At 37.9% G+C, this 13,884-nt stretch overlaps 1 protein-coding gene across 1 annotated transcript in view; it reads left to right on the plus strand.

Annotated features, from left to right (window-relative positions):
• MORC1 (MORC family CW-type zinc finger 1) overlaps positions 1 to 13,884 on the plus strand; it is a 314,151-nt gene that overhangs the window by 88,161 nt on the left and 212,106 nt on the right. The window lies entirely within an intron of this gene.

Raw genomic sequence — 13,884 nt, forward strand, 5'->3', positions numbered from 1 at the left:
CAGTTTCTCCTCAGACACGCTCTTAAACTGAGCCAGCCTCACTTACCTCAGCTGGATGTGTGGGCTGTAACTGGGTGTGACTGTATTTGCCTTGATGATAACTTCTTAATAATAACTTGGCTAAAATTTGCTAAATAATTTGTTTAAACATGTTCTAAATGCCAAGTGCAATACAGATGATTAAAACTCTTTGTTAAAATTATTCATATGCTTAGGAATAAAGGGCTAATCATATACACACATATATATCTGTACACACATCTAGATTCATACTCTAAATATATATCTATATCTATCTGTGTGTGTTATCTCAAGCGAAATACATTTTTCTTTTGCTTGGGTCTCGAGCTTATCATAAAATTAGAAATTTATTCGGTTTAAGCACCTTCATCAGAAGTATTTATAAATTATAAAGATTTAAGCATGAAAATAATTTACACCTTTATAAGTATTTGCAGTTTTGGATATAAAATGACCTCTCAGTTCAATTCAGATATAAGCCACTGAGTTACTGGGTCACTTTGGCAGCAAATCATCTGGCCTTTGGTGCCTTCAGCACTTCTCTGAGCTACAGCTTGCCTAAAAGTTTAATGAATTCACACTCTCAAAGTCCCTTGAGGTTTCCACATAATAGTATCATGTAAGTATTACGGTTTATAAAAGACATTGAAAATTGTTCTTTGTTCAAAGAGCACTTCTTTGGAGATAGCAGTTAAATAGACTTCTTAGCAACAATAACATGTTAATACATAATTAGGAATAGAATGATCGCACATACAATTAACACTAACATGTCCAAAACCACAGCATGACACAATAGATTGGTTTCCCCAATGCTTTAGAATTGGTCTATGAACAAAACATGTTTGCTCATTTCTTTAAAAAGTCAAAAGGGGTTATCAATCAACCTAACAGTTGTAAAAGACATGGTAAAAATAAAAAGAAATAGGCTCTTACCTATAAGCAATGTTGAACACAGGGCCACTTGAAGCATTTTATAGGCCATGATCCTGTTTTGGAAAGAAAAGATATATTTATTTTAATTTAGACTGAGCAAAGCTTTAGGGCATATGGGGCACTTTCCAGGAATATGAAGCATTTGCTGCATACCTGGAGGCCCTATGAACTGAGACAAGTCAGAGAGGCTGCTGCATAAGATGGCCTTTTTATATAACTCCTACCTTTTTACCCTTTGGACTTTTTGAACTGACTTTTTACAGGCTGTTCTTATATGGGCTGTGTATTTATTTACTAATTTTACCATCCACACAGACTAATGTAATGTTAAAAAACATACCAAAACAAAACAAAAAAGGTGAAAAAACTGGATCACTTACACATCGCTGTGGGGATAGAAAATGGTACAGTCACTTTGGAAAACAGTTTGGTAGTTTCTTACAAATCTGAGCGTACAACTAACCATACAACCCAGCAACTGCACCACTAGGGATTTATCTCAGTGAAATAAAAACTTATGTTCTTACGGAAACCTGTATAAGAACGTTCACAGCAGCTTTATTAGTAATAGGCAGAAACTGGAAACAACCCAGATGTCCTTAAGAGATGAATGTTAAATACATTGAGGTACATCTACACCATGGATTACTACTCAGCAATAATAATATAATAAAAACTATCGATAGACACAACTTGGATGAATCTCTAGGGAATTATGATGAGTAAAAATAGCCCGTCTCAACTGGTTACTTTCTGTATGATTCCATTTATATAACCTTCTTGATATGAAAAAATTATAGATGAAGAACGTTTTAGTATTTATTAGGGATTAAGGATGGAGGCGGGTGGGTGTGGTTATAAAAGGGCAATACAAGGGACCCTTGTGGTGGTGGAACTATTCTGTATCTTGACTGGTGGTGGATTTGTGAACATAAACATAATACAATTGTATCATCTTCTTAGATTCCATGTATAAGTGATACAAATGAACTGATTTACAAAACAGAAACAAACTCACAGACTTCAAAAACAAATTTTTTTAAAGATTTTTTTTTTTGATGTGGACCATTTTTAAAGTCTTTATTGAATTTGTTACAATATTGCTTCTGTTTTATGTTTTGGTTTTTTGGCCGCGAGGCATGTGGGATCTTAGCTCCCTGACCAGGGATCAAACCTGTACCCCCTGCATTGGAAGGTGAAGTCTTAACCACTGGACCGCCAGGGAAGTCCCCCCGCCACAAAATTTATGGTTATCAAAGGGAAAGGTGGGGAGGAGGGATAAATTAGGAGTTTGGGATTAACGTATACACACCACTGTATATAAAATAGATAATCAACAAGGACCTACTGTATAGCACAGGGAACTATACTCAATATTCTGTAATAACCTATATGGGAAAAGAATTTGAAAAAGAATGGATATATGTATATGTATAACTGAATCACTTTGCCCTACACTTGAAACTAACACACACACACACACACACACACACACACACACACACACACACAACATGATAAAATTGCATAGAACTAAATACACCTCTCTCCATCTCTCTTACATACACACACACACACACACACACAGACACAAATGAGTACATATAAGACTGAGGAAATCTGAATAGGATTAGTAGATATATCAATGTCAATGTCCTGGTTGTGATATTGCACTGCATTATAGTTTTGTAAAACATTACCAATGGGGGAAGCTCAGTGAAGGTCACATGGGATTTCTCTGTATTATTTCTTACAAGTGCGAATGCTTCTACAGATCTAAAAATAAAAAGTTTAATTAAAAACAAAGGAATGTTTAACTGAGTGGTAAAATTTGCTTGTTTCCAACAAAAGTATATAATGAATACAATCAGAACACTTTTTTTTCATTTTGATTTTTCAAACAATTCCATTTTTCAGTGGCATGATTAACAGTTAAATGAATAATTTCATCATCATACAGTTTATTCTTAACAGAAACTGTGCATCTTTTAGCCAGTCTCATCAAGATTATGCAATCTGTAACAGGTAAGGTGTAGGGATAGAAAAGTGGTAGGAGACGACTTTCTGGATGTTTACCTTTGAATCATAGAGTTTAGAAACCTGTATCTACCTAGCTGGGAGCTCTGCTTCCAATTACTGATAGAGGGCTTGGGAAGACAGGTGTCTGGAAATAAGCACAGCAGAGTCTTGGCAGCCTATCCCATGTGTCCATATAGAAAAGATTTTGTTGGTGCAACAGCTACTGCCACATTTCTTTAAGCCTCCTTGTTTATTACTTGATGGAATGGTATAAATATGCACCTGTGTGATAGACTAGAAGAACCTCAAGAAAACCAAAGGGAAAGTACTTTCTTGTTATTTAAAGTTTATAGAACCAAAGGAGATATTTATCTTTCCCTTTTCTTCTCTTCCTTCCATCATTCTTCAACTTTTGGCACCTAAAATGAGCCTTGTCTGGAGGAGGGATGGGAGCAGGGTTGCATCCTATCTCTTTTACTTCTTTCACAAAATGGGTCATTAGTTATTTTGGATGAAGTGTATAATGCAAGTGTAAAGTAATAATAGTTCTTCCATAAATTATATATACAGTCTCATTTAATCCTAGTGACAATTTTATGGTGAAGGTATTATCATTTTACAGATGGGTAAACTGAGGCTCAGAGAGGTTTAATAACTTGTTGAAGGAGTGTCCAGAAATTACAGGGTGAAACTTTGAAGCAGAAATAGAGTCCTGCTTGTTCTTAGAGGCAAAAGCCAGTGAAATGAAACAAATTAAGGTGAATGTGACCCCAGCTTGGCCCACAAGTGAAGGTGGCCTCAGCAACTCAGGTTCGCAGGGGAAGTAAAGGTATTTGATCCTTCATGGGCCAGAAAATCTTGTCCTTCTTGGTGAATGAAGCCATTTCTGATCCCCCAAATCAGATTTGGCTGCTCTTTCTTATATTTGCATATCCTTAGTACATAGGCCATCCCTCCCTGTATTATGGTTATGTATGTACATTTCGATGTTCCTGAGTAGATTACACGCTTTTTGAAGGCTGATGCTGCATCTTACTCCTATTTGTTTGCCTTCAGCACCTAGCACAGGACCTTTCATACAGTAGTTTCATATAATAGCCCTCAGTAAACATGATTGAACTTAATTGAATCAACTGATTCAAATTAAATTGAACTGTGTTAAACTGAGTCAGTATTTTCCTGCACTAGTCTATCAATATACAGCCTTATCCTACTGGCAGCAAAAAAAAAAAAACCAAAAAACAAAAAACAAAACTAAAATGTAGCTGTTTTTTTTTATGTTAAGCTTTGGTTTTTGAATAGTGTTCCCTATAGCTTGTCTCTTCTTATGATCTATGAAAGAAAAAAGCTAGATCCATAAAAATTGGCAATCTTAATTATAATGACATAGAAATGCTCTTGGAAATGAAACTGGAATATCTATATTTGAAAAACAGAAATATCAAGTGGCATGAATTAATGAAACTCACCAATGGAGTCTGTTTACATCTTTGGTGCTTTATATTTAGAAATTATTACTTTAATATGGTCTGATAGACCTTGATAATATCCCATGGCCTCTTCCATATCAGTGAAATATAAATGTTAGAAGAAAAATGTGTGAAATCAGATATAATACTATAAAAAAAATTTTAAACAGGAAAAAAGAAAAGAAAGAAAATTTTATTCTACCAAGGAGCAAACTCAATTTAGTTTCTGCTCTGAGTCATGCTACAAATGCAATCAGACCCAACAAACTGCAAAGCTTTGTAGAATGCAATGCTCATTTATAAAATTCTGATAAGAAGTGATGGGGGGCATGGTGCAGCCTAGCATGATTCAATGACATCATCAGCATCAAGAAAAGGTGGAAGGTTAGTCAACGTGTTGACGGAGAGGATACTATCCCTTATAAACATTGTACTGAGCTTTCAGCAGCATTCGACCTATTGAAAATAAGCTGGTGATAGCACTTAGTTTTGTGAAGTTATTTGAGATTCTCAAAGAGTTACTACCTGAGAACAAAATTTTACCATAGCACCTGGTAAAGGAGTCAGTTTTAAACTGATTTGACTGCAAATGGGTTTGATATAGTTTGTATTCTAAGATAGAGTATTAACATGTCATTATTATCATGTCATGTCATTATTATCAGGTCAAACCTCTTAGAGGTACCATTTTCCTCTTAGGACTGAGGGAATAGCCCATTACACTCATGGTTTTGTTTTACATTTAGGCAGAGAATGACACAGCAACTATATCCCAAGATTGAATGAGAGTTTCTGTAGTCTGTCCTACAGGCAGAAAGTAGCTGTTTAGTGAGGCACAAGAAGTCAGATTCAGGCTCAGTTGGTAGAATGCAGAAACTATTTTTGAATTACTATGTAGAATATTGTTTTGCCTTGGAAGCTGGAGCTTTTGTTTTTATTTTTATTTTTTTCTCAATTTGTGAGTAAAACGAAGCCCTGTTGTAGGCAAATAGAAGGTATAGTCTTTCTTTAACCTTTTCCCTCCACTTAAGTACACTATATTCCCTCTTACCATGGTAACTATTGACTTTTCAATGCTCTTGTCAGGACATGGGGGCATGTACCCCCTCCCTTCATATATTAATAGCAGGAGCTGGATTCATTTGGAGATATTTGCTAAAATGTTGGAGAAAAGTATTCTGCTTTTGTATTCATTTTCAGTGTGACTGCTACAGATTTTAAAACTTGCTACAGCTTAAGATGCGTTTGGAGTTTAAGGACTTGCCTAATAGACTTCTCTTTTACTAGATGTAGGTGGTTCAGGGTCTTTGAAAGATTGGGCTGATCCTTCCTGGTTTGGGGAGGAGGGGAGATCTCCCCACTATCCAGGCTGATTGTCATCTTGAGATCTAGGCTACCCCTATTGTGCAGGGGTTCCTCCTCCTCCCTTTTTCCCATTTATTTGCTAATCTGGACACCCACTATAGAGCAGTATGAAGACAGACAATGGGGAATTTACAGATTTATCCTTCAGGTGTTCCTTCACTCACCTATTTACTGGGCACTTCCTATGATCTAGGCACTTTTCAGAATCCATCTATTTTGAACACATTCCATATACATTGTTCCAAGTACTAGAGTTACAAAGATATGTCAAACATTGTTTCTTGTGTGGGAGAAGATCATTTCAGGGAAAGTCTCCCAGTGAGGCCAACTGGATTTTTTTGTGAGGACAAATCCAGTTGAGGGAGGAAGAAAATTCCAGGAAAGGAAAGAGGGTGGGTATAGATCAAGGTGCTCAAATGGACACAATACATTAGTCAGCCGTCATTTGAGGCTATTGCAATAACATCTGGGAATATTGTACTTAAGCATTCCTCTATGTTATTGATGTTCAATAATTTCAGTGATTTCTACTGGTTGTCACCATAACAAATTGGAGTAATTTAAAGATGTGTCATTAATACAAATGTATACAGTCTAGCAGTTTAAGTAAAAATATCAATCTGTTTTATGATATGGTGTCAGAATCACACAACTTCTTGATTAAGCTTTGAGATAATGCATGCCAAGGCATTTTCCTCGTTATACACTGAATAATTGATAGTTGATGATATGTGACATTTATTGAGCGTCAGCAATGTGCTAGCTAGTTTACGGAGCACAGAACTATCAAGGGACCTTGCCCAATTGGCTCACTATCAAAATACAGTCTGTCATTTGCTATGTCTTCCATGCTCCACTAAACTAAAAGCAAAGAAAGCATTTCTTGAGAATCACTGCAGTAGTGAATGGGGCTAGATTTTTCTCTGCAGGTGGCTCTGTGGGCATTAGTATTAGTTCCATAGGGAAGCAATCTGTTCCCATGGTTCTGGTAATCTCAGAAGATAAACTTGATAATCTAGTGTAGATCTGAAGTAAAGGCTGTTCTATCATTTTATGATGCTTTTTTTTTCTCTGTTGCAACCTGTAATTGAGCCCTCACCACTGTGACTTACTCAGGATCAAAATGTAAGGGCATGTGTTTCAGTCTAGTGTATAAAAACAACAGCTGGATTCTCCAGGGAAAGGAATAGCTTTAAAGGATTTAAATTATTGCTTGAAATGCCTTGTTCCTTGAGGAAAAGATGGGGGAGTTAAGATATAGGAGGTTATGGATGAGGGCATTTGAAAATGAAATGCCATGGGTGGGGAGGCAGATTGGGGAGCATAAACAGAAAATCTTGAGTCCTGGGTTGGAAGGGGCAAGAGGTTAAAAGGAGAACATCTGTTGGCACAGTGGCTGCATAAGAATGGTAGAAATTGCTTCCCATTAATTGTTGGGTGGCGGGTATTAGTTTGTAATATGCTAGAGCATATTACAGCTAGAGCATGTAATATGGCAGCTAGAGCTGCCATAGCAAATACCACAGAATGGGTGGCATAAGCAAAGGAAATTTATTTCTCACTGTTCTGGAGGCTGTAAATCCAAGATCAAGGTGTCGACAGACTTGGTTTCCTCTGAGACCCCTCGTTTCAACTTTTCTTCAGCCTCCCTCTTGCTGCCTCTTCACATGGCTTTCCCTCTGTGCATGCACACATCCCTGGTGTCCCTGTCCTAATCTCCTCTTCTTACAAGGACACCAATCAGCACACCCTAACATTCTCATTTTAACTTAATTACCTCTTCAAAGGCCCTATCTCCAAATACAGTCACATTCTTAGATACTGGGGGCTAGGTATTCAACATATGAATACATAAAGTTTGGGGGGGGGATATAATTCACTCCATAACAAGTTAGCAAAGAGAAAAACCTTCAAACTTGGGTAGTTTTGCTTTTCCCAACTCTTGTTTGTCCATAAGAAATAGGAGTATTTGGAAAGTTGACCAAAAATAGTGGATGGAGGAAGAGTCCCCCTGAGACTCTGTCAGCTGATGATGTTTTCCATGGTGAAATTGTTTTTCTGTCTTCAGTAAAAGAGAGGTTTGAGAAAGATAAGAAATGCTGTCTCACAAGCCTCTCTTTCTGTCTTTCCTGATTCAGATTCCATCCTAGGTATTTAAAAATTGTTGAATTATTTATATCTCTGGGTCAATATGTTGAGGCTAATGTAAAATTTTAGTGCCCATTCCCACAGAGGTTGACCACCAGGTTGATGGATACATTTCTTTTCCATGGAAGCAAACTGTATTGGGACAGGTATAAATGGGCAAGAGTGAATTAGGGAGCTTGGAAAGAGACCTTTGTACCATGGCAGCACTGGTTTCATTTTTAGCAGGCTATTCAGATAGAATTCACAAATTTCTCATGAGCCCTAAAACCAGATTATTTGGTTTATTCCTGGTCATATAATAGGCATTAAATGCATTATTATAGTCATTTTTTTGTTCTCCACTGTAATATAGTCCTCAAGCAATCCTGAGAATATTATCCTTTGGAACTAGAAAATCAAATTTAGTGCAGGTTCCAAGGCTCTTGAAATTGTGATTATCCCCATCCAGAGGGTTACTATAAGGAATAGAGATTTAACTTTTAATAGAGGTATAATGGCTTTCAATGTCCCAGTCCCCTTTAGGTCAGAGAGATGTCATATTCTCTACCGTCACCATCAGACTTTCTGCTCAGGATTAATAATCCTTTAGTTACTCTAGATGAGAATTATGATACCACAAAGAAGAGAACTTTAGGTGGGGATAAGAATGGAGGGGTAATCCTGAAGAGGAGGATGAGAAAAAGGAAGAGACTAAAAACACAGAAAGAATAACCATTAGGACTCAGTCTAAGATAATTAAACAAAGGTATTTTATGGTCTGATTGAGATATGATTATAAAGACAAGACTATGACAGAGTTTGGGGTATGTTTGTGCTCTAGGGGAAAGTGAAAGACAGAAGAGGGGGTGGGTAAATGACCAACTATATACTATTTTATCATGCACATAGCTGTCTTGAAGAAACTTTTGAATACCTAAGTTATAAAATAATGTGAGGCAATATTTAATAAATCCAGCCAAGTCTAATGAGCCCAGTCCCTCGAACTCCTCAGCATATGATGGCATGCTTCTTTGTGGGGGAAGATCCTGCCAGTGGAAAGTTGATAATAATAATTACTTATCACCTCAGGTATTATGGGGATTTTTATCTATAAGAGTTAGGTACAAGAAAATACAACTTTTGGAGTGGTGATATCCACTGCAAATATGACTTCTCAGTGGTGAGAGACTACCTAGGGATGGGGGCCCCTTAAATGATGGGGTGATTAGCTTTGGCAGGAAGTGATGTTCTGAATAGAGACAACAGCCCAATTGACCAATTCGGTGGTTAGTGATCAGAGGGTAGAGAGTGCTTTTCCTAGGAATGGGGAGGAACAAGTGAGAAAGTTAAAGAGAAAGAAATAACACCCCCAGAGAAAGAGTGGTGGAGAGAAGCATGTTACAGAAACTGATACAAAGTCAGGAAGCCACTGTGAAAAGGATTCAGGCTCTAAACCAATGACTCACTTCCCACCCCCAACCTCCCTGTGCCACCCTCAAACTGAATGATTTGGGGTGAAAAGGTGTGGAATTTGGAAACTCGAGAGATGTTATGAACTCTCAATCCCCATGTGCATACTTCATATCAAAGCCTGTTGGCATTTTTTGTTGATTAGATGTTTTCCAATAGCATTGTGTATCAGTCACCACACCCAGGAAGATGGTCCATCATTAACCATATCACTGGGATAAGGTCTAAGAGCAAGTTGCCTCTTCTGGATGGCACGACAGTCCCCATCCAAGGTAGGGATATCGAGAAAATACCTCTGAGCCAGAAGAGCAGTATGGCATCAGTGTTTGAACTGGGAACCTTGAAAGTAGCTACTTCCACATTCAGCCCACATTCAGTAATTCCTCTCCGCCACACCCTATGATTTCCCCCAGCAGTATCTGTGAAATGAAAGGCTTCACACCTTGTTGAGGAAATATCAGGCTACAAATAACAAGATGGTAGAGTGTTAGGCTGATGATAGATGAGCCCTGATATCACATCACAGGCTAATTTCTTTTACATGTTGGATTTTTTGCATTACTTTTTTGTTATATTTATGGTAGAACAAAGATAATTGAAGTTCAACAGTAAAATAAAACCAAAAACTATTCTAAAACTGTTGTGCAGTGTTGATTGTAGACAAAATTTGTCCCTGCTCTAAAAACTTGTTTTTCATTACAACATTCTTTGAGCACACCTCAAATAACAGAAATCTGGCGATTTGATATGGGAGGGATATGATAATACTAAAAATAGTCAGCAAATTTTATATTAAAAACAAAAGTTTATTTAAGTTTCTGAAATATACCAGGCATTTCCTGGATGTTATTGTGGTATGTTATGGGGGGAAGACAATACAATTATGGATAAGAAAGGTCCCCAGACTGAAATTGTCCATTGGAGAACATACAGAACAATTTGTTTCATTTCAAAGGTCTGCAATTTGAGTTAGATAAGAAATTTTAAGAGGTGGTTCTTTTTGCCAGAGCAGAAAAATGTGCTTACCTCTCCCTTTGAATTGTCAGTGATTCATTGCACGTCTGTAAGTGCTGTTCTCAAAGGTCAGGGTACGAGTCTTACTTACATGTGTGAGGTTTTTTTCCACCTTTGAACTTTTAAAAAGACTCATTACAGAGTGCCCCAAAGATCAATGTGTGTTGTTTTATCACTTTGCATTCTAATAATGCACTAAGTTTGGCTATTTGCAGTGATTTTTTTCTTTCTTTCTAATTTTTATTGGCGCATAGTTGATTTACAATGTTGTGTTAGTTTCAGGTGTACAGCAAAGTGAATCAGTTATACATATACATATATCCACTCTTTTTTAGATTCTTTTTCCATATAGGCCATTACAGAGTATTGAGTAGAGTTCCCTGTGCTATGAAGTAGGTCCTTATTAGTCATCTATTTCATATACAGTAGTGTGCATATATTAATCTCAATCTCTCATTTATCCCTCCCCTCCCTCTTACCCCCTGGTAACCATAAGTTTGTTTTCTATATCTATAACTCTATTTCTGTTTTATAGATAAAAGGGTTTTGTTGAAAGAAGATGGAACAAGTCTGAGGGATCTGGACACATTATTTCCCCTTCACTTTTTAATGGACAAATCCCAGGAAATACAATTATAAAAAACACTGTCTTGTCTTCTCAGGGTGAGGCTAATGTATAATTCTAGGCAGCCTATTGAGTTGATATACAGCCTCAATTCAGAAATTAGACATCCGTATTTAAACGGGGTCTCAGGACGGAAAATTTATTTGCAGATTTTCTTTTTGATCAGTCTTGACAAATATTAACTCATAGCCACAAAATTCGCATTTCCCCATACATTCACCTGAGTGTGTCACTTTTCTTCCTGGTATCTTTAACCAGCTTCTCCCATTCCCACAAGCTTCTCAGCCTCTGACTTCAGAGGCACACAAGGCTCAATAACTTCACTAATATTTTCCATAACACAAAATTACATTTTGTTGAAAAATGACAACCTGTTGTTAGCTAACTCCATTGAAGACAGGAAAACCACATATTTATTTAAAGTGTAAGACTATACTCTACTTGGATGTGCTGTTTGTTTCATGCGAAATCCTAACATGACAAAAATGAACTCATTCTCTTCTACCTTTCAAACTGGTAATTTTGGGTGCCTTACCCAATACTGTCAACGGCAAGACCATCTCCCCAGGACTTCAAGCTTAAAACCATGGAGTAACTTTTGCCCTTTCTTTCTTTCCTGCTTCCCTCAGACCCCTGAAGGACTAAGTTAAGCCAACCAAACTTGTATTTTCTCCTTGCATTTACTAGTATCTTGTGGTCCCATTTAGGAATGCCCACTCCCAGGTTTTCCTAATATCGACATTTCTTATTCATCTCTTTCTCTCCATGGGCACCGCTCCAGTCCTCATTTCCATGGTTTCTTCTCCACTTTATTGCATGTCTTCCAGAGATGACCTTTATGGCTACCTAAACTATCAGGGCATCCAGTTCATCTCTTTCCCACATAATATCAAATTCTCCCCAGCTCAGGAGGCTATTTCTCACTTTCTACTACAACACTCTGCTAACTAGCCTTCCTGCTTCCGGGCTTGAACTCCTCCAACCTAGTACTCACATGCATCCAGAGCAATCCTTACAAAGCACAAATTCATTCATAGCCCTCCATTGCTGAAGGCCTGACTCTGGTTTCCAACCCCCACAAGATCCACTCCAAATTCTTCAGTACAGCATTCAGGGTCCACCATGACCTGACTCCCACTTTCTTCCCAGTCCTCTTGAAGCTTGCACCCCCTCCTCTCCTGCCCCACTTTGTGCCCCTCACTCCAGACACAGTGAGCTACCTATTGAATGTCTGTGTAGCTTCACATTTTTCCTTTTTTCAACTGAGCACTCTACCTAAAATGCCAATCCTGATTCTGTTCACCTAACAAGTGTAAGATCATCTTTCAAGGCACTGGTCAAGTGCCATCGCTTCTTTGAAATCTTTCCTAACCCACCTCCCTCCTTGGAACCCAAACTTCTCTCACAGGACCTGTAACACCTTCATGCACGAATGGAGGCTTTAAAAGTCCATCAACGTTGTGGAAACTGTTCATCGTTTCCCTTAGTCTCCAAGCACCTTCTCTCTAATCCCTCCAGTTAGAGAGACTGAAAAACTAGAAACTATACTTAGATTCTGGATGTAAAAAATATTGTTTTGTTTTGCTGCTACTCGGCAGGACATGGGGTGTGAGTGCGCAGAGGCAATGGCCTGCCTCAGCATTCATGTACTTGGAAACTGCCCTCATGTGTAGCTGGAGGCAGTTGCAACAGTGGCATCAGGAGACTGCTGCCCTCTGTTCTGAAGCTTCATGGTGTGAGGCTGAATTCAGCTGTCCTGTGGTGGGCCCCTGGCTCGAGCCCTACTATCTCTTCCATGGATTTTGTCAATATCCATTTCCCTGCATCATATTACTTGGTGTCTGACTTATGCAGAATGGTTTCTGTTTCCTACATTGAAACCTGATACACTCTGCCTCTATTAAACTGTAACCCCTTGAAGGCAGAAACATGATATTTGTATTTTTATATTCTTGGAACCTACCGTGGAGCTGGCTCTCACCAAATGAATGACTGATTCACTGCATGAGCCAATAATGGCTCAAAATTATACATCACTCTAAACATAAATTTCACCCCGACACTCCAACTTCTCTTTGATGCTCTCCTTCCTTATCTGGCCAGCACTGTCTCACCTGTGCTTTAGTCTAACAACTCTAGTTATGATATTCTGTATACACACACATGTCTTGCCCCTTCCTCTCTCTCTTTGTTCTAATGGCTCCTGCAAGTGTCTTCCTCTCTACTGACATTTACCACTTCTGGCAAGAAAAGACTTATAAATCACAGTTCATAACAAATAATCTTCTGCTGATGCCCAGTGATGGAAAGAAAGTATGCTTCTGGTGCTTTCTGGCATTATGCTTTGTCTTTATTTCTATTGGTTAAGAACAGTTTTGGCTATAACTAAAAGAAAATCCAATTATAATTACTTAAACCAATAAAGATAAAGTTTTGTTTCATAATGAAAACTCTGGAGGTGAGTGACTTCTGGCTTTGGTTTAGTAATTCAAGAATGTTTGGGACTGCTTCATGCAATTCTCTTGACTTTCCCTCATGGATGCAAATGACACCTCAAAATCCTGTAATTGCACCTGTATTTAAAGCAGAAACAAGAAAGGGAGGGAGACGCAAGAGGGAAGAGATATGGGAACATATGTGTATGTATAACATATGTATAACTGATTCACTTTGTTGTAAAGCAGAAACTAACACACCATTGTAAAGCAATTATACTCCAATAAAGATGTTAAAAAAAAAAAGAAAGAAGGGAGGTAGAACCAGCCCCGACTGTGCCTTTTATCTAGTGGTTTTCTAGAAACCACTCAACACATTTCTGCTTTTATCTTATTCAAGAGG

Source organism: Physeter macrocephalus, chromosome 1 (genome assembly GCF_002837175.3).
Source record: "Physeter macrocephalus isolate SW-GA chromosome 1, ASM283717v5, whole genome shotgun sequence".
NCBI classification, from domain to species: Eukaryota; Metazoa; Chordata; class Mammalia; order Artiodactyla; family Physeteridae; genus Physeter; species Physeter macrocephalus.